Source organism: Hoplias malabaricus, chromosome Y (genome assembly GCF_029633855.1).
Source record: "Hoplias malabaricus isolate fHopMal1 chromosome Y, fHopMal1.hap1, whole genome shotgun sequence".
Lineage (NCBI taxonomy): Eukaryota > Metazoa > Chordata > Actinopteri > Characiformes > Erythrinidae > Hoplias > Hoplias malabaricus.
In genome coordinates, this window is record NC_089820.1 from 52,563,575 (window position 1) to 52,586,219 (window position 22,645).

Consider the following 22,645-nt stretch of genomic DNA (forward strand, 5'->3'; position numbering starts at 1 on the left):
GATTTTGACTCATGTTTGGCTGCTACAGTGCGTTTAAATGAATGTTGTGATGTTAAAGTCAGACTTGCATCTTTTTCACTCGTCCAAAATATGCTTTAATGTTTTTTTTTTTTCTACTCCTTTTTAAAGATCTTGCTTCTCGCTCCTATTTATGTCATAACTGTGTGTTTGTGTGAGTAGTGTGTTTATATGGTGTGTGTGTGTGTGTGTGTGTGTGTGTTTACTCTACATGGCAGTAGATCTGTGACTCAAAACGGCACCACAGTGTGCCATTGCGTCCTGGCAGTGGCATTAATCACACTTTTTTAATTAGCGAGGACCGGCTTTATTAATTAGGTGTGATGCGGCACTGATATGGCCTCTCTCTGTCAGCCCTCCTTCCTCATCACACACAGATACACACATGCACACACACACACACACACACACACACACACACACACACACACACACACACCACCCTCTAGCCATCAGACCTCCTCTCTCATAAGCAGATGTCTCAACCTCTCGGAGAGCGCGAGAGAGAGAGAGAGCTAGAGAGAGAGAGAGAGAGAGAGAGAGAGAGAGAGAGAGAGAGAGAGAGCATAATGCTACGAAAGGGTGATTAATTTATCTGCATTACGTAAAAAATAAAAATAAAAACAAAGAAAAATCTAGAGAAAACTCAAAAATAACAAAAATATTGCTTCAATATTTGGTTCAAGAAAATGCTTTAAAACACTAAAATAATTCATAAAACTACTAATGCTATTAATAATGTTATAAACAATAACAATCAGTATAATAACAATGTAACTACTGTCAATTACAGTGTAGTTCTAATAACAGCACGACTATGAAACGACTAACCAGTTTCATTACGTTACATCTCAAAAAATTCCCTACATTTGAACAAAAAGCAGCTTTACAAGGTTCCACAATGTTAACATGCTAAAATAAATCAATGGATCAATCAATAAATAAATACAAACAACACACTTTACACTTTAACACATTTTAACGATAACTGTTTGAGTAAAAATAAATAAAAATATCTAAAACAATATGTTGAAAATAATTACACACCGATCTCTTACCACTGTGTACGATATGATAGTATTAAACAAATCTAGCTACAATTTATAATAATAAACTACAATAGTATGTACATAATATGAAAACATGCTTTAATGTTGTCAGAAGCAGTAATTAGAATGTTATTCCACTGTGTGCGCACTACTTCTTCCAGCGATAAATCAATAGATTATGCACAAGTCATACATCCTTGTATTACACAATGCCAAGGAAATGAATACGAGTCGTATTGTAAATACTAGTTAATAAATGTTGATTATTTGGAGTAGTTTAACGCATACTGCAAGAGAAAAATTATGTGTTTAAATATGAATAATGAAAGCTTACTAAACCGTTTAGCAAAGCTAATATAGGATTGCACTGTAATTAATCACACTTTCGGAGGTGTATATATTAGTGTTTACAGTGAGGAACTAGTACTAGTATTAGTAGCAGTTACAGGGTAGTAGTCATATGTAGTAGCTACAATGCACTACTCGTGGAACGGCCGGTAGTTACAGTAATACACCACCCTGTAATTCATATTAGCTATGGTGAAATAATACACAGACACAGGAAGGAGAAAGAAATTTGCTTTTAAAAAGGCAGAGAGTGTGATGAAGAGGTGGAAGATGAAGAGGAAGTGACAGGGATTATGAAACAGAAGGGAAGGGATTGTGAAGAAGGAAGGGAACGAGAGAAGAAGAGTGTGAGGCAAAAAGGGAAACGCAGGGTTGAGAAAATCAAAGCGTGTAACAGAGGGCGTACTGAACAACTGAACTGCCCACACAGCTCTAGTACTACACTCCACACAGGAACAGAGCCAAGCCAGAGAATCAGCTCTCTCTCTCTCTCTCTCTCTCTCTCTCTCTCTCTCTCTCTCTCTCTCTCTCTCTCTCTCTCTCTCTCTCTCTCGCTAAGCCACTTCACTGTGCTGGTGTTTATCTTGTGCTGACATCCTCGGCCTCCTCTGCCTCCCCTCTCCTCCAGAACATGCTAAACACACTCAAAGTGACACACTCAGAGAGAAACACACTCCAAGAGAAATGATCAGAGAGACACTCTCAGAGAAACCTGTATAATGAAAGTTAAAAAAAAAAAAAAGAATAAATACAATGTAAAAACACTTCTTTCTTCGCAGTAAGGTTTTCATCGCGGTCAGATTCAACCTCCAACATGTAAGAAAACACTTTCTCAGCAGTGAATGAACGTTAATATACAATATCAATTTATTTCAATGTATGCTAACACTTTGATTAGCATTTACTTATAAATCATTTAAGCCTTTTTCAGTTGGATCTCCCATTAAATTTAGATGTCAACAAAGGTCCAATAAAAGGACAGATGTTCATTTTCGCAACAACAATTTATTAGTTAAAAATAGATAGATTTGCCAATATTTTGTGCCATTGATCATTAAATGTTCACACATTTTTAACAGTTACTGTTTGTTTATTTTTATTTGAAATTGTAAAATTTTACAAAAAAAAACATATTCTCCACTTGTAAATTTTACTTAAATTACTTGTTTAAGGCACACAGCTGGACTTTAAAAGCATGTTGGAACAGCTGATATTTCAACGGTTTGATGGCATTAACCGTGAAAAAACATGGCAAACTCTTCCAGGGGTTTCCTTTTTGAAAATATTTAAATAAGTATTGAAATATCTCTAGTTTTTGCCACTGTCTGCTGGAGTTATTCAATATCATTAGAACAGAATATAATCATGAATGGGCATCTTTTGTAATCAATGCATTGATTCGTTTTCACGCTCACCCACGGCCCTCGTCCCGCCTCACGCCTGAGATCTTCAGCTCTGAGAGATCAGTGGTGCTCTACAAACGAGCATCAGAACCAAACTGAAATGACAGACTTGAATCTAATGACTGATAAATCAGGAACTTTCTCTCCCTCTCCCTTTCATGCACTCTCTCTCATACACACACACACACACACACACACACACTTTCACAAGATATCATGTTGATCTGTGGCTAGCTGGAATGAACACACTGTCTGCTGTATGTGTGTGTCCTGTGTGTGTGTGTGCGTGAGTGTGCGTGTATATGTGTGTTGTATGTGTGTGTGTGTGTGCTACGTGGGTAAGCATGCTCCCTGCGGCCTTGCGCTCTCCTTTACAGGCCAGTGATTAGCATCCCCGCGGCTAAACCCAGATGCTAGCAGAAGTGACACTGTAGCAGTGGCTGCGGTATGCTTCCTGCCAGCATTCATCAGCGCTTCTGTACGGCCCACCTCATGCCACAGAAAAGACCACTACAGTCTGTATCAGACATAAACCTAAATACAACCCCATACCCCATCAGTTCATAGTAACACTGTCAGGAAGATCATTATCTTACACAAGAATTGCTTTCCCAGTGCCCAGATTCAGGCTTGTCTGAACTCTGCTGGCTCCTTCATGCTATAAACCTCGATTACATCGACACCCCCGCTTACATTCCGTGTGTTTGTCTCTTATTCCTCATTCACCGGAAGAAGCAATAGTTTGAAAGGTTTAGTCACTCTGTGCGTAGATATGGAAATATATGTTTAGATGCGGTTTATGGAAAGTCTTGTGATATTGTTGCTATTATTATTATTTCTCCTCGACGTCTTGACGTGGGTTGGCAGTGCTTTTTATCTGCTGACCTCACATTAATCAGTGGAAGTGAACAAACAGGTCAGAACTGAACAGAATGAAATGAAAGGCATATTATGGTTTTTAATTGTGTGATTAAAAAAAAATATATATATATATATATTAATTAGCAAGGTAATTGCAAATTTACATATTAATATAATGTGTAGGTATGTGACACAAATGCATAACATATGTACATTTTAATTACATAATTTAATTATTCGTGAGAGTTTGATCTCATTGGTAGAAGATGTTTTTCTGAGTGAATGGTCTCCTGGGCTTTGTGATTGTGTAGTAGAGCTATTTCTCTGAGGTATTTTCTCAGTGGTTGGCTTTGTGTGAGTGTGTTCGGTGGTGGGATTTGTGATGGTGTAGTAGAAGTATTTGTGAGTCTGTGTGAATGTGTGAGTCAGTCCCCGGTATCTGAGCGGGTTTCCCTGTGAATTAGGCTGTTCTTTGGAGTGGATGAGCTGCTAAGCTGCCCTCACAGCGTCCTCTTTCCTCTTCTTCTCCGCTCTGGCTTTGAGAGGATTTAGACAGAGCTCTAAGTTTAGTCCTAGTGCGGAAGACCAGTGAGGCTTTGAGCTGGTCTAAACTCTCTGAGCTATAAACCCACTCTCTGTGAGAGCTGTGGCAGGTGTAGGACACGGTGTTTTAGCAGGACCCCCTCTTCGAGCGGAAGTTCAGGGGGCAGGGGTCACATGCACAAACACAGGGGGTCCAATGAACCAGCCGTAGGATAAAACAAAGACTCAGCAGAGAGAGAGAGAGTAGGGGGGAATGGCTGAGGATGTGAGTTTGTTATTGTGCACTGATGAGAAAGAGAAGAGACAACTTTAATGGTAAAGGAGTGAAGGAGTCTAGTTTGATTTGTCAATAAAAGTTGTAGTAAATTAGTTCAAACCAGACTTGCCACAAATTGCCACCTTAAAATGTATAAACATAGGGAGGCACGGTGGTGCAGCAGGTAGTGTGTCATGGTCACACAACTCCAGGGGTCTGGAGGTTGTGGGTTTGAGTCCCGCTCCGAGTGAGTGTAGTGTGTTCTCCCTGTGTCAGCGTGGGTTTCCTCCGTGTGCTCCGTTTTCCTCCCACGGTCCAAAAACACACATTGGTAGATGGATTGGTGACTCAATAAGTGTCCCTAGGTGTGAATGTGTGAGTGTGTGTCAACCCGTGAATGACTGGCACCCCCTCCAGGAAGTGTTTCTGCCTTGCATCCAGTGGTTCCGGATAGGCTCCAGACCCACCGCGACCCAGAACTGGATAAGTGATTGCAGACAATGAATGAATGTATTAACATAGTACTAACACACTAAAAAAATCATGATAATCCTAATTAGTGAAACAAGAATATGATGACTGCTATTTTTCGCTTGTAGGAAAAACAGTGTACACAGTGTAGGAAAGAGTCCAGAAAATCTATCATCTATAAATAAACCATGCTTATATCTGTAGTCCAGACTAGTGCTTGGGTGAAAACATAAATAATTCATTGGAAGGGCTCTTATTTTGTGTATAAATTAAATTTGAATATCTGGCAACCCAGCATGAAAATTGAACATCTTAAAACTTAACACCCCTAATCCTAAACCTAACCCTAAACCCTCCAACCTTTGTCACTGCCAGTGACCACAGACAGAGGCCTGTAGCTGCCTCAACCCTGCCCCTAGATTTAGCCCTTCCCCTAAATCGATCTCTAAAACGTAAGCCTAACCCAAACCTATGAGTGCATGTAGTGAAAGAGTGCAACCAGGAATGGGGTTTCGCTTAGTGAACGTACGATAGCTACTAGTTATAATGACGCATGTGAAGTGGGTATGGTGGTTTAGTGAACTGTTTACGTTTTACATGTGGTTCCAGGTTACGCTATCCATTTAATTGGATGTCACTCTAGTTTTCTCAGCCATGAGTTTCCAAACAATTCATTACTGTATAATGAGCACACTCACTGATTACCGTAGCTATGTTCTACTTCAGTGTATAGACAAGAGTCCAAGTAATCCATAACCTATTATTAATCTATAAATATTCTCTCTCCTGAACGCTGCAACAACTACGACTGCTGGCCATGTTTCACTGGATATACACCGACTACAGTCACTGGTCATGAGCCGAGTCAGTACACAGCAGGCAAGGGTCCACCTAATCTATAATCTATAATTAATTAATAAATGCTTTCTCTTCTGTTTTTATTGGCTAGGCTGAATGTTGTAATGACTCCGCAGGTCCTAGTGTAGCCTCGTAGCCCTGTGTTCTGCAGCCAGCTGTCACGCAGAGTGTCTGCGCTGTGGTTTGATCTGAACAAATTAATGTTGCACATTAAACGAGTTCCTGGCTCGCTCCGGAGCTGAGGTCAGGCCGTTCGTACGGAGAGGTGAAACGGTCTCGCTAGCATCCAGTTGTTTTAAATTCAGATGAGGTCACTTTTCAAAACTGAAAAAGATCAAAAAGAAGAATAGGGACTGCTCTGGATTGAGGATATTAGGCTGGAGTTTGTTGTTCATCACTTTGTGGGTTTTTGCTCTAAATGGCAACCCAGTGTTTTCCCAAATGCCATTCCATGTCCGTATCCTTTATAGCGGGATCTGACCGTGTTTTCAGTATTTGTCAAAGCCCTGTTTGAACACTCTGGGAGAGACGTACGCTAAATGGCTGAAAAGGTTTTTAAGATGGCTCCTGGTCACCTCTCTCGCTTTCTCTCTGTCTCTCTCTCTCTTTCTCATGCACACATGTGCACACACACACACACACACACACACACACACACACATCCCCAGAATCTCCTTTATTCTTGAGCTTAAATGGATAATGGGGAACTAGAGTGACCTCATGCCCACACACAGGCATGCATGAACAGCATGGACGCTGTTTTTCTTGCCTTCCTCTTTCCCTTTTTTTCCCTCAAATGTCACCATACGTACTACAGTGGTGAAAGACAACCAAAAAAAAAAAAAAAAAAAAAAAAAATTATTGGGGAAAAAAAAAATTTAACAACCCTCGAATGATTTCTAATAGCTAATGCGTAATTATAATTCTGGCTATTCAGGCAGTGAGCAAAAATAAAGGCAGCCGACGCAATGCCAATCAACGCTCCAGCTCGGATGATAATCTTTGCACAGCTGGTGCCATGGCAACCGATATTAAGTGGACACTATAATCATATCATTAATTCAGCTTTGCAACCTCTTTGTCCCTATTTTTAAAACAGGTGAGAAAGTAGCAACTGGCAACCTCCGCAGACCAACACGCTTCAGCATTCCTCACTCAGCACAGAGCAATTTACCTTCAGTGTTGATCACTGAGAAAGCAACGGGGGGCCACTTAATGCCTTTTACTCAGAAAACACAGACGCACCCAGGGAGAGGGAGTTTGAGGATATTATGTGGCCTATACCACCAGCTCTGTATGGAGAAGGGTACAGCACTATTCCATTATACAGTCAAACATATAATCATATTATTTATCGTTTTTAACTCAGCTACCTAATGCTTTTCTCTCTCTCTCTCTCTCTCTCTCTCTCTCTCTCTCTCTCTCTCTCTCTCTCTCTCTCTATCTCTCTCTATTTTCTCAGGACGTCAAAATCCACAGAAGATAATTCAGCCGACTGTTTGCTTGGATAAAGGTCAGAGCCACACACTGAAGCTTCTAAAAGACTAACAGACTTCAAAAATGGAGAACATCTCAGGGGCTAGACTAGAGAGACAGATACGCTCCAGCTACTAATACTCAGAGAAAATAGCCATTCTGGTCAAAATCAAGTTTTAAACAAAAGGACAAAAGGAGAAGTGCTGACTTTCATAATGTTTAATAAGTGATTATCCTTTAACGAGCATTAGCACGGTAATGTGGGGATCCCGAGCTCCTACCAACCCACAAACTATGAAACAAGTTATTTTTAGGGAAATCAACACTGACTGCAGAGATATAATTATTCTGATTTAACATGGTGAAGAAATCAAAAATCACAAAAAATTGTTTCTGCTCCTCGTTGCTGGGCGCCCTGTGCTTGAAATTAATCAGAGACTGTTAATACAGGGGAAGCACCGTGCTGCACTGTTCGATCCTTGTGGTATTTTGACCAAAATAGAATTGTGTTCCCTTGTGGAAGAAGGGATAGAACATGTCCCCTTTATTATTTATAATGATTTTTTCTTCACTAAGTGAGCTCCCAGTCAGTGGTGGCGCTGTTTCACTAAATTCACTCAAACGCACATTCCTGAAGAAGTGTTACAGAAACAGTGGTGTATAGGTTTAGAGTTATGGTTATGGCTGGGTTGGATTGGTGTCAGGAGCAGGGTTAAGGCTGTTCCATGCTGAATGTCCCAGTGTTTAATTTCAGCTGGATCCTGATGAACAAAGGAAAAAGAAAAAAGAAGAAATAATAAATAACAAAAATGGACAAAACCAGGAGTTAGTTCAGCGCTGTTCAAACATTTGCATGTGATTCTACAGATCCCTGCTCCTGCTTTTTCATATGTGCACACAATCATTTTTCAGCTTGGATACCTTTATGAACCAACTCACACATATTTATAGAAACAGATAAATAAACAAGTCATAAATAGATCAGGTGAATGCAGGCGAACGTGGGATATCTGTCTGACGCAATACAGGACTACTACTCATCTCTCATCTGCTGATCCATCTCTCTCTCTCTCTCTCTCTCTCTCTCTCTCTCACACACACACACACACTCTTCTCTATCCCTCTTTCTGCCCAATCGCTCTCCGATTCTCTCTCTCCCTTGGCCTTTCTCTCACTTCTTTCAGTATTTTTCTCTGCTTTTCCTTCTCTTCTCTTCTCTTCCCTCTCTCTGTCTCCCACCCTATTCTATTTTTTTCTTGCTCTTCACCACATCAGCATCATCCTCACAGTGACACACATATATCTGCTGCTGGTGGGCTGTGTGGGATGGAGTGGGCTTTGGGCTCTGACAGAACACAGGAAGCACATTAGTTATCAGCTCCGGTCGTCTACACCTTTTCACATCTCATCACAGTTACATCCCTCTCTCCATCCGCTCCACTCCCTCACTCCACAGCAGCCCCCCCCTCCTCCCAACAAAAGTCCTGCCCTGCTTCACTTCTGCTGCACACTTCACAACACACGCACGTGGAGACGGTCCAATGAAATATTTACACCAGGGACTGTGCTAGAAAAGAAGGGAGGACTGAAGGAATGGCAGAGAGAAGGAGAGAGAAAGAGAGAGATCTAAGAATGACAAAAACAATCGAAGCAGGTAGAATAGACATGAAGAGAAAAGGAAAAAGGGAATAAAGCAAAACAAAAGGAAAAATAAAGAGAAAAAAAAGAAGAAAGAATGTGTCTAATAAAATGAAAAAATAGAAAACAAGGAAAATTAATTATCTTGTAATAAAAGAAAGAAAGTATGAAACAAACAAACAAATAAAGCAAAGAATGAAGGATGAAAGAAAATATTTTATATTGAAAACTAATGAACAAGGGGATGGAAGATATTTGTGTGTGTGCATGTGTTTCAGAGAGTGAGAAAGAGAGAGAGAGAGAGAGAGAGAGAGAGAGAGAGAGAGAGAGAGAGAGAGAGAGAGAGAGAGAGAGAGAGAGAGAGAGAGAGAGCAAGAAAGAGAGAGAGAGAGAGAGAGAGAGAGAGAGAGAGAGAGAGAGAGAGAGAGAGCAAGAAAGAGAGAGAGAATGTAGGAGATGAAGAAAGCAGAGGTTGTGGGTGTGGGAATCAAATCCATTTCCCTCCTCAGGAGCTGCTGAAAAGGCTTGGTTTAAATCCCTGTGTTGTTAATGTGTGTTTCGGTCTGGAGAGCAGCACATGCCACAGCACACCGCCTCCATCAGTCCCGAACACTCAGACTGAACCTCCATATACAGAGACTCTTTTACTGAGGAGCCACGCTGTTGTAATCCGTGCCTAATGTGGATTGGCCTTGTCTTACTGAAATAAGCAAGACCCTTCTAGAAAAAGATTTGTCTGGATGTCAAAAGTTGTCTAATGGCAACATATTTCTCCAAAATCTTTATATATTGTTCAGCATTAACGGTGCCTCCTTATGTTCCTTGCACTTACATAACCCCATACTATCACAGTGTTTAACTGTGCACTTAAATCAAGTCAGATAGCCACTCACCTCTATAGACTGAAGACACGATATGTTTCCAAAATAAATAAATAAATAAATATAATAGATAATTATCTGAATTCTCTGCATCTTTTAATGATATTATGTGATCTAGATGAGCAAATTACATTACATTTTTTTAACTTGAGAGATGTGATTCACTCCTTTTTTAAACCCAATCCTGTCATTGATATTTTTGCCTATTTATCTAATTTAAATTACACATGTTGGCTATTTTCTTTAATTTTTTTTTTTTGCCTCATCTCAACTGTGTGGCATGGTGGAGCTACAGGGCCTTTATCACACAGCTCCATGGCCCTGGGGTTGTGGTTCAAACCTGGTCTCTGTTTCTGTGAGGAATTCGGTCGGTTCTCCGTGTGAATGCATGGGAAGTGAAATTGTCCTTAGGTGTGAGTGACTATGTGAGTGTGTGGTGCCTTGTGATGTATAGGCTTTCAGTCCAGAGTGTGTCCCTGCCTTGGGCCCAGTGACTCCAGGTAGGCTCCAGTATCAAGCAGTTTCTATTATATATATTATTATTTATTATATTATATATATATAAGAACACCCACATGTTAATAGAGAAACAAATCCAAGTTTAGTAGAGTAGTAGTCAGCTCCAAAAGCTTTGCCCCCTCTCACAGCTCCTAATTATTTTCTTAGTCAGCCGAGTGTGCAGAGTTTGGCCTGAGAGTTGTGCAAATGCTTATTTAAGCTGTGTAACTGACATCCATATGGTTTTCATCATCATAAAGAACCGTTTGAGCCGCTTATGTTTTCACGAGGCCGCAGCTCAAGCCTGTCTGTCAAAAACACACACACAGACACACACACACACACACACACACATACACACACACACACACTGCTTCAGTGCTTTCTGCAGCATTTGCTCACAACCCTCCATTTTCTGTATTCACAGTTTTTTAATCATTAAAAGTCAGTGAATGGAATTTGTTTGTTGTGTGTCTTCCTCCTTTAAACATTAATTTAAAAAGTTTGGCGTTGTGGTGTTGTTGGAATGTAATCATTTGCAAAGATATTTGACCCTTTCACCTATAAACGGTGAGAATACTGTGTAAAATGGTTATTATATATTTGAATTACATAATAATTACATTTGTATCTGATATAAATTTTACATCTACCGCTTCGTTTTAAATCAACAAGTAACAACAGGAAATGTTTTGCATTTTTTTCCTTTTCTCTTCCAGCCAAAAACGTTATATTGAAAATATGTTGCTCAAATATAAATCATAATTTAAATGCTAATTGCAAACATCAGAATTTCTCTATTTTTAGCACAGGACAATATCATCGTTAAGCAGTTAACAGGTAATAATACGTTTCAATGCCAAACTATGGGTGTCATCAGTGAGTGGACTTTAATTATGTACAAATTCTATTCACGTATACGAATCAGTTATTAAGTGAATATGTGGTTATATTCACATACAGAATGATTACATTCAATATTCAAAATGATGTTGTGTGAACAAAGGTGTAACTTTTTCATTGTTTCAAAGAATAGATAAGAAATATATAAAAATAGCTACAAAAATGCGTAAAATTTTGTCTTAAAATACCAGTACACACACACACACACACACACACACACACACACACACACACACAGGCGTGCGCAGGGTCGGAGGGGTTGATGTCAGGACATAGAGTATAAACTCAGAGTGATGTGAGGACGTGCTGTCCTGCTGTGCTGAGGAACGAATGTCCACTTTGAACCTCCATATTTTCCACATTAAAGCCAGGCACAGGCTAGTACAGGTTCACACACACACACACACACATACACAGCAGTCATTCTGATCACAGCCAGGCCATTTGGAAGTGCGTCAATGTCAGAGACAATTGTTTGTGAGACGTAATTCTGTGTAAAAACGTTTAAATTTTTCTCTGTGCAGTAGTTCTTTGCTCTGTATTACTTTAAATAAACATTGCGATTCCAGCTCGGGTTTGTGAATAAATAGAAGAAAAGGGAAGCAGCGGATTTCCTCCACTGATTGCACCCAGATGGGAGAGGGCTTCTGGAGCTGGTTAGCTGTCGATTAAGAGGGAAATTCAGAGTAATTCAATAAATACAGCTGCTATAGAAACTGGATTTTAATGTGTCATAACACAAGCCGATGAAACTCTCTCTCTCTCTCGCTCTCTCTCTCTCGCTCTCTCCCTCTTCCCTTCCCATACACATACACACATATTTATTTCATAAATATAAAATGAAAGAAAAGCTAAAATACTGAACAGATGACAGCTCTATATGCGGCTGTTAGAAAACAAAGGCATTCGGAGTTTTGAAAACTCCGCTGTAATTTTTATTACACTGTTCTTCCTCTTTACACACACACACACACACACACATTCCATGAAATTCAAATAATTTTCTTCAATAAAAACAGTATGTTTTGCACCGTAAAACAAATGCGCTTTATTATATAAGAAATGTTATAACACACTGAAGAGGGAATCTGCTCAGTCCCTGATGTACTAAACCTAAACTCTGAACACTTTACAGCGGTTTCAGGCACAAACCAGAGGCATACACCCGGGATGTGTTTTGTTAAAATGTGGTGCAGAGTCGAAACACACAGTTTACAGGGAAACACAAAATGTTTTCTCTTCCTCACAGATATGCACGGGTGTTGCATAAGACGTGGGTGGAGATATTACAGATGTGGCTGATTTACTAAATCTGTTCAAATTAATAAAGTTTGAGTAACTCGCTACATTTGTTTTTTGTTTCATGTTTGTTTTTTTCTGTCTTTTAAACCCAAGCATAAATTTCGCATAAAAATGACTTATGAAAGATTCATATCGTCTCATAAAACTTTGTAAATTCAGAATGGGATTTTTACAGAGAGAGAGAACACATAAAAACAAATTTTCATGTTGTTAAATGTTGGGCATATAAACTGCATTGTGTATGAACAGAGAAGCATGACTATAATGGGACGCTATGGAAGCAGCACCTGAGCTGATGTTGGAAATCCAACTGTTGTTTAGAGGGGGAGGTAATACCCCCAGCATTGGGCTTTGGCCTGATGGAGTACCACTGAGGACCTCTGGGATGGGTTGGAGTGGCATTTGTGATTCAGAGGTACTCATTGAACATCAGTTCCTGACCTCAGTAATGTTTTATTTTGTGGCTGAAAGCACAAAAGGCGTCTGAACCCTTCTCGAATAAGAGAAACTCGTCCTGGAGAAGTAGGACACACATATAATAATACTTATTATTTCAGTAAAAAAACACTGAATGAGGAAGTGGGAAATTCTGGCCACAGGAATTACCAATGATATGTAATAATAATAATAATAATAATATACCACAGTTTCTTCTTAAACCCAAATGGGATGTATTCGTAGAGACTGTATACGTAGAGAATGCTATAAAATGGTACTTGGGGAAGTGGTAGGTCAGTACAAATACTACATATGAAAAAGAGAGAGAGAGAGAGAGAGAGAGAGAGAGAGAGAGAGAGAGAGACAGAGAGAGAGCGAGAGAGAGAGCTGATCAAATCATCATATGGAAAAGTGCAGTGTGAAGAGAGCAGAACACAGAAAGGTCAGAGACAGTGGGTAAAACGGATGAAGGCTAATGATTAACTCAACCTTTATCTAATCAATAATCATTTATCCAACAATATTACCCCCAGCCCTGGCCCATTCTCTATTAACCCAGCCCAGACGCCACCAGCTCTGCTGCCTGTGTGTGTGTGTGTGTGTGTGAGTGTGTGTGTGTTTTATGGGCTGAATCAGTGTAACGGCTGTGGGACGCTTTAAGAACCATGTATGCTTTCAACAGTTTACACAAGCCTCTCAAGACCCCAATTCCTTTTTCCAAGAACCGCAATGAATTTGGCTCCAAATATGAATTTAAAACACCGTTTAAAGCAGTTTAATGCCTTCTATGTTCAGCCAGACTCTATGATTGATTTTATAACAAATTGATAAGTAATTGGATACATACACTGTAATAACTTGTTGCAGTGATAAAGCCGATTACCTTATGATTACAGTATGATGTTGTATTCTGCTGTGAATTCCTAAAGCTGGAGTTCTCTCTTGACCTTCCACAATATCAACAGGAAAGTACATGTATTGACTGAAAGGATGCTGAATCTACTGTATAGGTTAATGCCTAAATGCATTAGAAATAACAGTGAAGTGCGGAGTAATCAGTGGTAATTACTAGGTCTCTGATGGTGTCTGAAAGACGTGGAGTCAGTGGATCTGTTTGAATGGCATTGGAAAGTAGTGCAACAAGTAGACAGTCATTTATTGTAATTGTACAGTCACTGTACAGTGTGGAATCAATTCATGATTAAGGATGTGCATTTATTACACCATTGTCAATGTAGCTATAATTTCAAACTGTTTTTTTAAATGATCTAAACACAATATCTGTCTTTGACTTTAAGAAAATCGTATTTTTTTGTGAAATGTTCGTTATTATAATTTGTTTATATTACAGCAAATGTACTGATTTTTACATAAATATTTCTACCTTTATTACACACACAAATAAACACCAGCTGTCATTTCTCCTTGGGCTCAGGGGATTTCAGAGAGTCTTCCAAATCGTTTTGTGGAGACTTACCTTAACTACTAGTAACCATAACTACTACTTGCCTCATCCAAACTCTAACCAAAATCCTGACCTCACCCCAGCCTCTATTTCATTAAATCCATTAGCACTGTGTGTTACCTGAAGGAGAATTACAGAAACCATTTTTTTGGGGCTCACGCTTAAGGTCAGGTCTATGATTAGGTTTAGAGTTAAGGTCAATGTTGAAGATGATGTTTCATGCTGGGTGCTGGGTTGGCCACAATGGGCAAATATCTGCTATATTTCATAAAAATGTTATCTTCATTTTTGCTTTATTTTGCTGTCAGCTTTGACATATTTTAAAAATAAGAAATATATCCAAAAGTAAAGATGCAAAAGATGCATTGGTGTGGAGTGGGGGCAGGGCGCTTTTAATGGGATTAACACAATCTGGAATAAGGAAAATTTGATCTGTTCATGGTTCATCAGAACAGTCATCAAGATCACCAAATTACTCTGAATCTTTTAAACTACTTCCATAAACACACACACACACACACATCTACATTTACAGGTAATTTCAGAGACACCCACTGAGAAATATGACTGATATTATCGTATATAGAAACAAGCCTGTGTAAGAAATTGACTGAAAATATACGTTCTGATGATTTGTATCATTTCTGTAATTACACATACGCTATAAATGATTCTGTTAGAGGATGCTGTATAAAGTCTTAGTGCTGAATGACCTAGGGCAGTCTGCACAATGACGCTGCTGCTTTCCTTTGATTTGATTTAATTGTGTGGATTTTTTACGACAGGGTTGGAGTGACACCAGCCTCCCTGGAGTCTATCTCATCACCTCTCTCTCTCTCTCTCTCTCTCTCTCTCTCTCTCTCTCTCTCTCTCTCTCTCTCTCTCTCTCTCTCTCTCTCTCCTGTCTGCTACTGATGCCATCTTCATCATAACCTCTCTCTTTATTGCTTTTAATGACTCCCTCTTTCCTTTCATTAATTCTTTATCGATTTCTCGGCACTGCTGTTGAATTAATTTCCAATTACTGTGGATTAGGAGAAAGAAAATAAAAAATGATGACAAATGTGTGCATGTGCATCTGCTGCGGGTAGGTTCTTGTGGGTGCGTGGGGGGTGACACACGTGGATGGTGCGTCCTGGAAATATGTCGATAAAGGGGTTTTTTTGGTGATTAAATGCACTTCTTCCACATTTTCCTTGTTTATGTGGTTCAGGCAAAAAAAAAAAAAAAAGATGAGGGAGTGGATTAAAACAGGCCAGGAATCCATCCACACACACACACACACACACACACACACACACACACACACACACACACACACACACACACACACACTCACTCACACACGCCACAGACACACACACATATTCACACATATCCTAACACAGGGGAGTGGCGTGAAGCTGACAGAAGGAAACTGCAGGAAAGGTCAGCGTGAGCTAATGGCAGGGTGTATCTTACAAGATATACGTCCAGACACTTTCGACAGGTCTTTCAATGTCACAATGCAGCCTTTAACTCGCACTACTGACGTGACTGGAAAACAAGGTTGGGATTGTGGTGTGTGTGTGTGTGTGTGTTTTATATGCTTAAAGCACCAGATTACATTTCACATACCCACACTCCAGCCTGCTGATTTTCTCCTAAGTGCCATCCACCATCAAAATAAGCAACACTTTAGTTCAGCAGAAATCAACTGAACACACACCACATCAATATGAAATTACCAATGAGCACTAATTACAGCAATTACTCACGTTCACATCCAGGACAGTTATTGATTGTCATTTTCAGAAGATCTCCACTCCAAGAAAGTTACAGTACGGCAAAAAGAATATAAATAAATCCATACCAATCTCCAAGTGGATTAAATAATTAGAGCCCAGATTTAGCCTTGTGAAAGATACAGCACTCAGGAGAGAACTTATCAAGATTTTTTTTTCAATTCATGTCTAAAATATTTAGTTATGAACAGAAACAGAGAGACTGAGTTGATTGGTCTGAGTAGGATTGTGCTTTTGCTACATGTTTGTTGGTTAATAATATAGACGGGTAAGTGCATTCAACATATCTGACTAACAGGCCATTCCCCGTATATGTAACGTGTACAGAATATAGTTCTCCCTTTGCTACTCAGCATCACAAACAAACAAAAATTCAGCCTTAACCCTGCCCCTAAATTTCACTCTAACGTAACCCCAGGCCAAAATCCTAAACATAGCACTGAAGAGTTAGAAGTGAAATGATTATTATTATTTATTTATTTTTTTTATTTTTTTGTCATCCTTCTGCAACACCCCCCTCACATCAGTTTACAGCACTGTTTCTGTAATTCTTAACAGAATCACATAGATTTAGTGAAACAGCGCCATCATTGGTCAGGACACCTGGGCAATCCAACAATAATTTAGAGACAATATTAAAACCAGTAAATAATACCAGCAATAGCAATAAATATTAATAGGCTAATAACAACAAAAAAAGCTAGAATTTAAGATTAAAAAAATATCTATGTCCATTGTTTGCATAACTGTAGATTTAGAGAATATATTCATACGAAATATGAGAAAACAAACAGATAATTAAACAAAACAAACATTTTGCAATTCTGTGTAAATAAAGAATACTTACAAACATGAATATTTACATTTTGGTGCATTTGTCTCTGTGTGTTTGTGTGTGTGTGTGTGTGTGTGTGTGTGTGTAAGTGTATGTCTGCATGTGTTGACCCAGGTCTCTCCTTGCTCGTCCTGGAGAGTGTATAAGATTGTGTGTACGTACGATGACCGAGGTCTCTCTTGGCTCATCCCTGTGTGTGTGTGTGTGTGTGTGTGTGTGTGTGTGTGTATGAAATATTTCCCACTAATAGACAGGTCCAGCCCCTTACATTCTTTACCTCTGTGAGTGCTGCAGCACACTGTCACTTTAACAACCTGGAATTATTACCAGCATCCAGATTTGGGGTTAAGAGTGTCTCTAAGAGTATATAGATACATTTTCCATCAATAAATTTACCCTGCATCCTGCCTCCCCTGGCCACAGCAGCCCTCTGGCCTGATTGACACTTTTAACGCAAAATTATACCACGTCTGTCGGCAGGGAGAGAAAAAAAAAAACATAGTGTCCATTCCAAAATTAGCTAGCCATCAACATAAAACAGGATAAGTCCAGCATGGTGTCATCTCACAGGAGTATTGATTTGCTGGGAGATTCGGGATGGGGAGCAGATTTCCCATAAACGCAGTAGCCAGTGTGTCTTCTTGGGGAGACAGGAGAAGGCAAGCACATAAAGAATACAATAATATACATATCCTGAGGTTTCATTTCCCTCCAGCCTGATCCTTTAACCTCTAACTAACCGTGTAGAAGACCTTAGATGTTCAGTATGCAATATTTTGAAGGGATTTTTGTATTTATGCATCAGTGTATTGCTAAGTAATTTTATACACCTAGTAGAAGTATGTCAGTACTAGACAAATACATTTTTTAAGTTGAAGTAACAGATACTGTGCGTTATGTTTGGACATACCTGCTCACATTACAGACTGATGGTCTTCACTTTATACGCAAAACATTCTATGGCTTCTGCAAACCACATTTTACTATTACATTTAAACAGTAATTTTGTATTAAATGTGCAGACATCTGTGCTCAGTAGTGGATATGTCCATATTGTCACTCAGAAATTATTGTTCCTAATATTTTGATTTTGATTAAACTACATTCATCTGATTAAATGTGTCAAATATTCTACAATTATTTATTCTTTTAAGTTTACAAATTAGGTTTTAGTTTATTTTGGATAATAAGTACTTTTTTGACACTTTGCAGTTTGTAAATATGGAATTATTAGGTCTTTTATACTTAAAGCATCATACACAAAACACTTTAAGCAAAATAATTTATGAGGTCTGATTTCCAGAATATAACAATGGAAGCTCAGGGGAAAGTCAATACACCGTATAATTTTCAAATCACCAAATATGAAACTAAATAAGGCTAATTAATACTCTGTAGGTGTGAGTGTGTGAGTGAATGGGTGAGTGTGTGTGTGTTGCCCTGTGAAGGACTGGCGCCCCCTCCAGGGTGTATTCCCTCTTTGCGCCCAATGATTTGAGGTAGGCTCTGGACCCACTGTGACCCTGAACTGGATAAGCGCTTACAGATAATGAATGAATGAATGAATGAATAAGGCTAATTAATTAATTCAAAATAAAAATAAAATTAAAGTGTTGGATAATCTTTCCCAAATTTGCTGAAAGTTTAAGGTTAACTTGAAAGTGCAGGTTTCCTTTTATATTTTCATAAAATGTTTCATTTCAAATCTGTGGGTCATACCTCTCTCAAATGGACTCATACTAAAAAGCTTTACGATGAATCTTAAGTCCTAAAGTTAACTTTGGATAAACCAAAAAGGTGAAGGAAAAGCACAATTTTGCAGTTCAACCAATCCCCAAACACATTCGGTGCTATCATTCTAACTGACAGCTCAGCAGACCAGTTCCTTCCACGGCCAGTCAGGATGAGAAGCCAATCAGATTCTATGCAAGTGTTTTAGCACGATGATTGGACGTCACGTAAGTGTTTCAACATGCCTCTCGACTGAAGCCATGCTTAACCAGAGCCAGTCACAAAGCTGGAATGAAAGCCAGACTGCAAGAGGGCTTGGATTGATTTCCAACATCTTGATTTAATATCCTGAATTAATTATTTTAACTTGAATAATATATATAGGAAAATAAATGTAGAACACTCATGGGAACAAGAGAGGGCTTTTGCTGCTGCTGAGTTATCTCATGGTCAATCTCACCCATGGTCTGTCTACAGCAGTGTGCATGGTTTTGTTTACGCATGTGTGCGACCCTGCCAAGGTGTGTGCATGTGTGTGTGTGTGTGTGTGCCTGTCTGTAGGCCTGACTTGTGTGGTTGGACATTTGTGCTTGAGTGTGTATGTAGGGTAAATGTGTGATACAGGAAAAAAGAGTTTTTGTGTTGTATATTTTGAATGCTTTTAAATGAGTTTCCCTTAAGTAACACACTCATCAGTTTCTCATTTGGTGCAGTTCCACAAAACAAATAATCCATTACAAACAACTAATTACTTCTCTCAATGTGTAATTGGATTACTATAATCTCACTACTTTACCCTGCAGACCTGTACCAAGGTAAACCCAGTGTTCCTCTCAGGGCTGTAAGGTTTACATATACAGTACTTCATAAGAAGGCAATAACTATAAAAGTGAAATCCACTCATGGAAAACCTAGAAAGTTAGAAATGAGCAAGAAAATTAATTTTTTGAGAATGAAATGCAAATAGAATGTGTCTTCTGTGGGATCCCTCTGGGATTTTTTTTAGCCATCGGTTCTAGACTGCTTGTATAGAGTACTCGACAGTTTGCAAAGCTTTATACACATTTGTAGTCAGCATCTACAAGTACAATTTATGCACAAATTAGGACACACACAAACAAAGGGGATTAGTTTTAAAATGTAGTTAATGAAACGAATATTTCACTGAATCATATCAATGATCATTGAAATATATTTGTTTGTACTGTGATATCCCTGACATTTCACACATACAGGAAGTCTGTCTGAATGGTTACTCAACTGATATCCAGCTGAATTCACTGAGACTAAATTCGAGTTCAGTTGGTTAAATTCAGTTCAACGAATTCACTTGTTTTTATGTAGATTTCAGTGTAGCAGCTGAATCAATCTGAATCTCAGTTGGTTTAGCAAATCAATCATCAAACATACATTTTAAGACTAGGGGCTTTCTAAGATGCCAAATGTTAAAACACAACATTCAACGATACCTTTGTATGTGCTGTGTGTGTTCATGAGTCTAAGGGGAATGCTGCTGGCTCCACTCAAACATGCTGAGAATTAAGGGTCAGGTTCAGACATGGACCCATTTTAATATGACGAGTGGTTTGTGGGATTGAAGATATTCAGCAATGCTGCCAGCACCTATATTCCACAAGACATACCACACCTGATACACCTTGGGAAAAAAAAAAATTACCTTCATCTCTCTCCAGGGTTCATGATAAATTTGGGTCAAATCAATAAGAGACTTCAAATTACTAGAAAAATAAATAAATAAATAAATAAAGTTTAAAAGTCAGGGAAAGAGAATATGTATTACTTATCATCGCAATAAAAGTTACCCAATTTAAATAGCCTGTAGGTCTAGATATGCATTACTTTCTGGATACTGATTGGGTCATGGCCATACATAGACAGCAAGAGCATATAAGCCTCATTGTGTATGCGCTGACAAATGGGCGGATGAGTGGGACGCCAGTGAAACATCTAATATTAAACAGCAGTATAGATGTGGAGGCAGGCAGCCGCTATTGACATATTACCATCCCATTCGATTTTCTTTATTGATAAGTTATCTGGCTTTTTTTCCACTTTGAATATCAGAAACAATCGCTGGGCTGTAACACATTTCTCCCTCCCCGAAGGCTTGCTTCACTCCTTTTTCATTCTGCGATAAAATGAAGGGAATCTTGAGCTCAATTGCTAGGTAGCTAGGTGTTTCTTCCTCCCCCTTGTCTGCATAACCTGCTCACTCCTGACATGTGGATTATCATAAAAGAAGACTACTGTCAGAGTTCTGCTGATTTACTGACAGCCTGAGCCAATCAATCTCAAAGTTCAGATTAAAAGTACAAGGATCCAGCAAGCTGCCTCTGTTTCTCTCTTTCACACACACCCTCTTCTTCTTCTCTCTCGCTCATCCTCCCTTTTTCATTTTAATCTAAGCAAAAAATAAAGGGAGGCCTTTAAATTTCATCGCTTCCAGAAAACTCTGGCAAGTATTCATTGTGCTCTACTTTTCCCTTTCAACCTCTCCACAGGAGGCAGCGCTCATGACATCTTTATATACGATGTTCTCATCTCAAAATGCCATCAACGCTTCAGATGAGCTCGGCACTGTGATCTCCCCATGCAAAAACACTGGCGTCAGATTTTTCTTATTGACACATGCTTGCTGGAGCAGGCCAGGCGAGGCCATCCAAAGGGTGTAGTTGCTCACATTTAAAACACTGCTTTGCATTTCCCTCTGCAGACAACAGCTAATTATAATGAGAATTTTTTTTTTTGCTTTGTTTTGTATGCTCTTTTCCAGTTGATAAAATGGCACGGAATTGGTTGTACCTTTTTTCCCTCCTCTCCTTTCCCCTCCTCATCCTGTTTTATCGTGAGGTTCAACAGTGTCACAGGGATAGAGATAGCACTTAATCACCTAGACAAACACACCATTACCCTCCGTATTCAGCGAGCGCATTAAAGCTGCATTAAATATGGTAAACTATTCTCATTACCCAAACACATGCATAAAATCTCTGTCTCCTGCAGAACAGGGGTCAGAGAAATGAATACCATTTTAATAAGTGTAAACTGTTGGGGGAAAAAAAATCCCTCACTCGAAATGCATTTAAAGTTAAAAGCGAGCGGTGGCTAATGCACACGGTCACCTGCCACTAACTGGACTGAGGCACTAACTATCAGCGTGGATTCCTGTGTGTTGGATATCTGTGTGCTGGTTTTGAATGCTTCCAGCAGGAGATCACAAAGTCATTAACTATTTTCTGTCTTTCTCAGCAGTTAGTGCTGATGTCGCCTGCTCGCGGTAATGTATTGTGCTGCAAACAAGAAGGATGACCGGATCCCTGCCTCCCGGTGCCGTGGGGCCCCACGGTGACGCGGAGGCTCAGGTATATGGATGGCCTGAGGAGGTCTCCATCATTCATAAAACATGCCCGCCGCCATACGCCGCCGAATTGATCTTGCAAAAGAAGCAGGGTGGCACGCCGACCACTTCATTAGTCTTCCTCCGCCACAAATCAAGCCGCTGCAGCCTCCCGGGGCACGGCCGCCACGGCAACAGCCTGATCCCAGCCCAGGGATCCAGGACTGGCTGGACAGCTCTTCTCACCGACTTTCCCTTCCACACCATGTTTGTGCGTGGCTGACCAACACCAGCCCAGAATAAAAGTCTATGCGGAAGAAGCCGTGTCTGGCAACAGCAGCAAAGACAGCTACAAAAACGGCAACGGCCTCCCCCTCGTAGCCAGGAATGCACACAAATCTCGGCCACAGTAATTGATCACTTGTGGTCATTTTAGGCGTCGTGGGGATGAAATCAAGTACCTTCTCCATAAAACAATGTCAAATATTGATGATATTTCTTTTCGCTGGCCTGCGGAATGAATTGCCCC

General features: G+C 39.6%; 1 long non-coding RNA gene across 2 annotated transcripts in view; it reads left to right on the plus strand.

Moving 5' to 3' along the window:
• LOC136679717 (uncharacterized) overlaps positions 1-8,274 on the plus strand; it is a 17,521-nt gene extending 9,247 nt beyond the window's left edge. For both annotated transcript variants that reach the window (XR_010796574.1, XR_010796575.1), the window contains 2 exons: positions 6,907-7,113; positions 7,270-8,274. This is a non-coding gene — a long non-coding RNA (uncharacterized lncRNA). The remainder of the gene's footprint in view (positions 1-6,906; positions 7,114-7,269) is intronic.
• Positions 8,275-22,645: the final 14,371 nt, after the last annotated feature.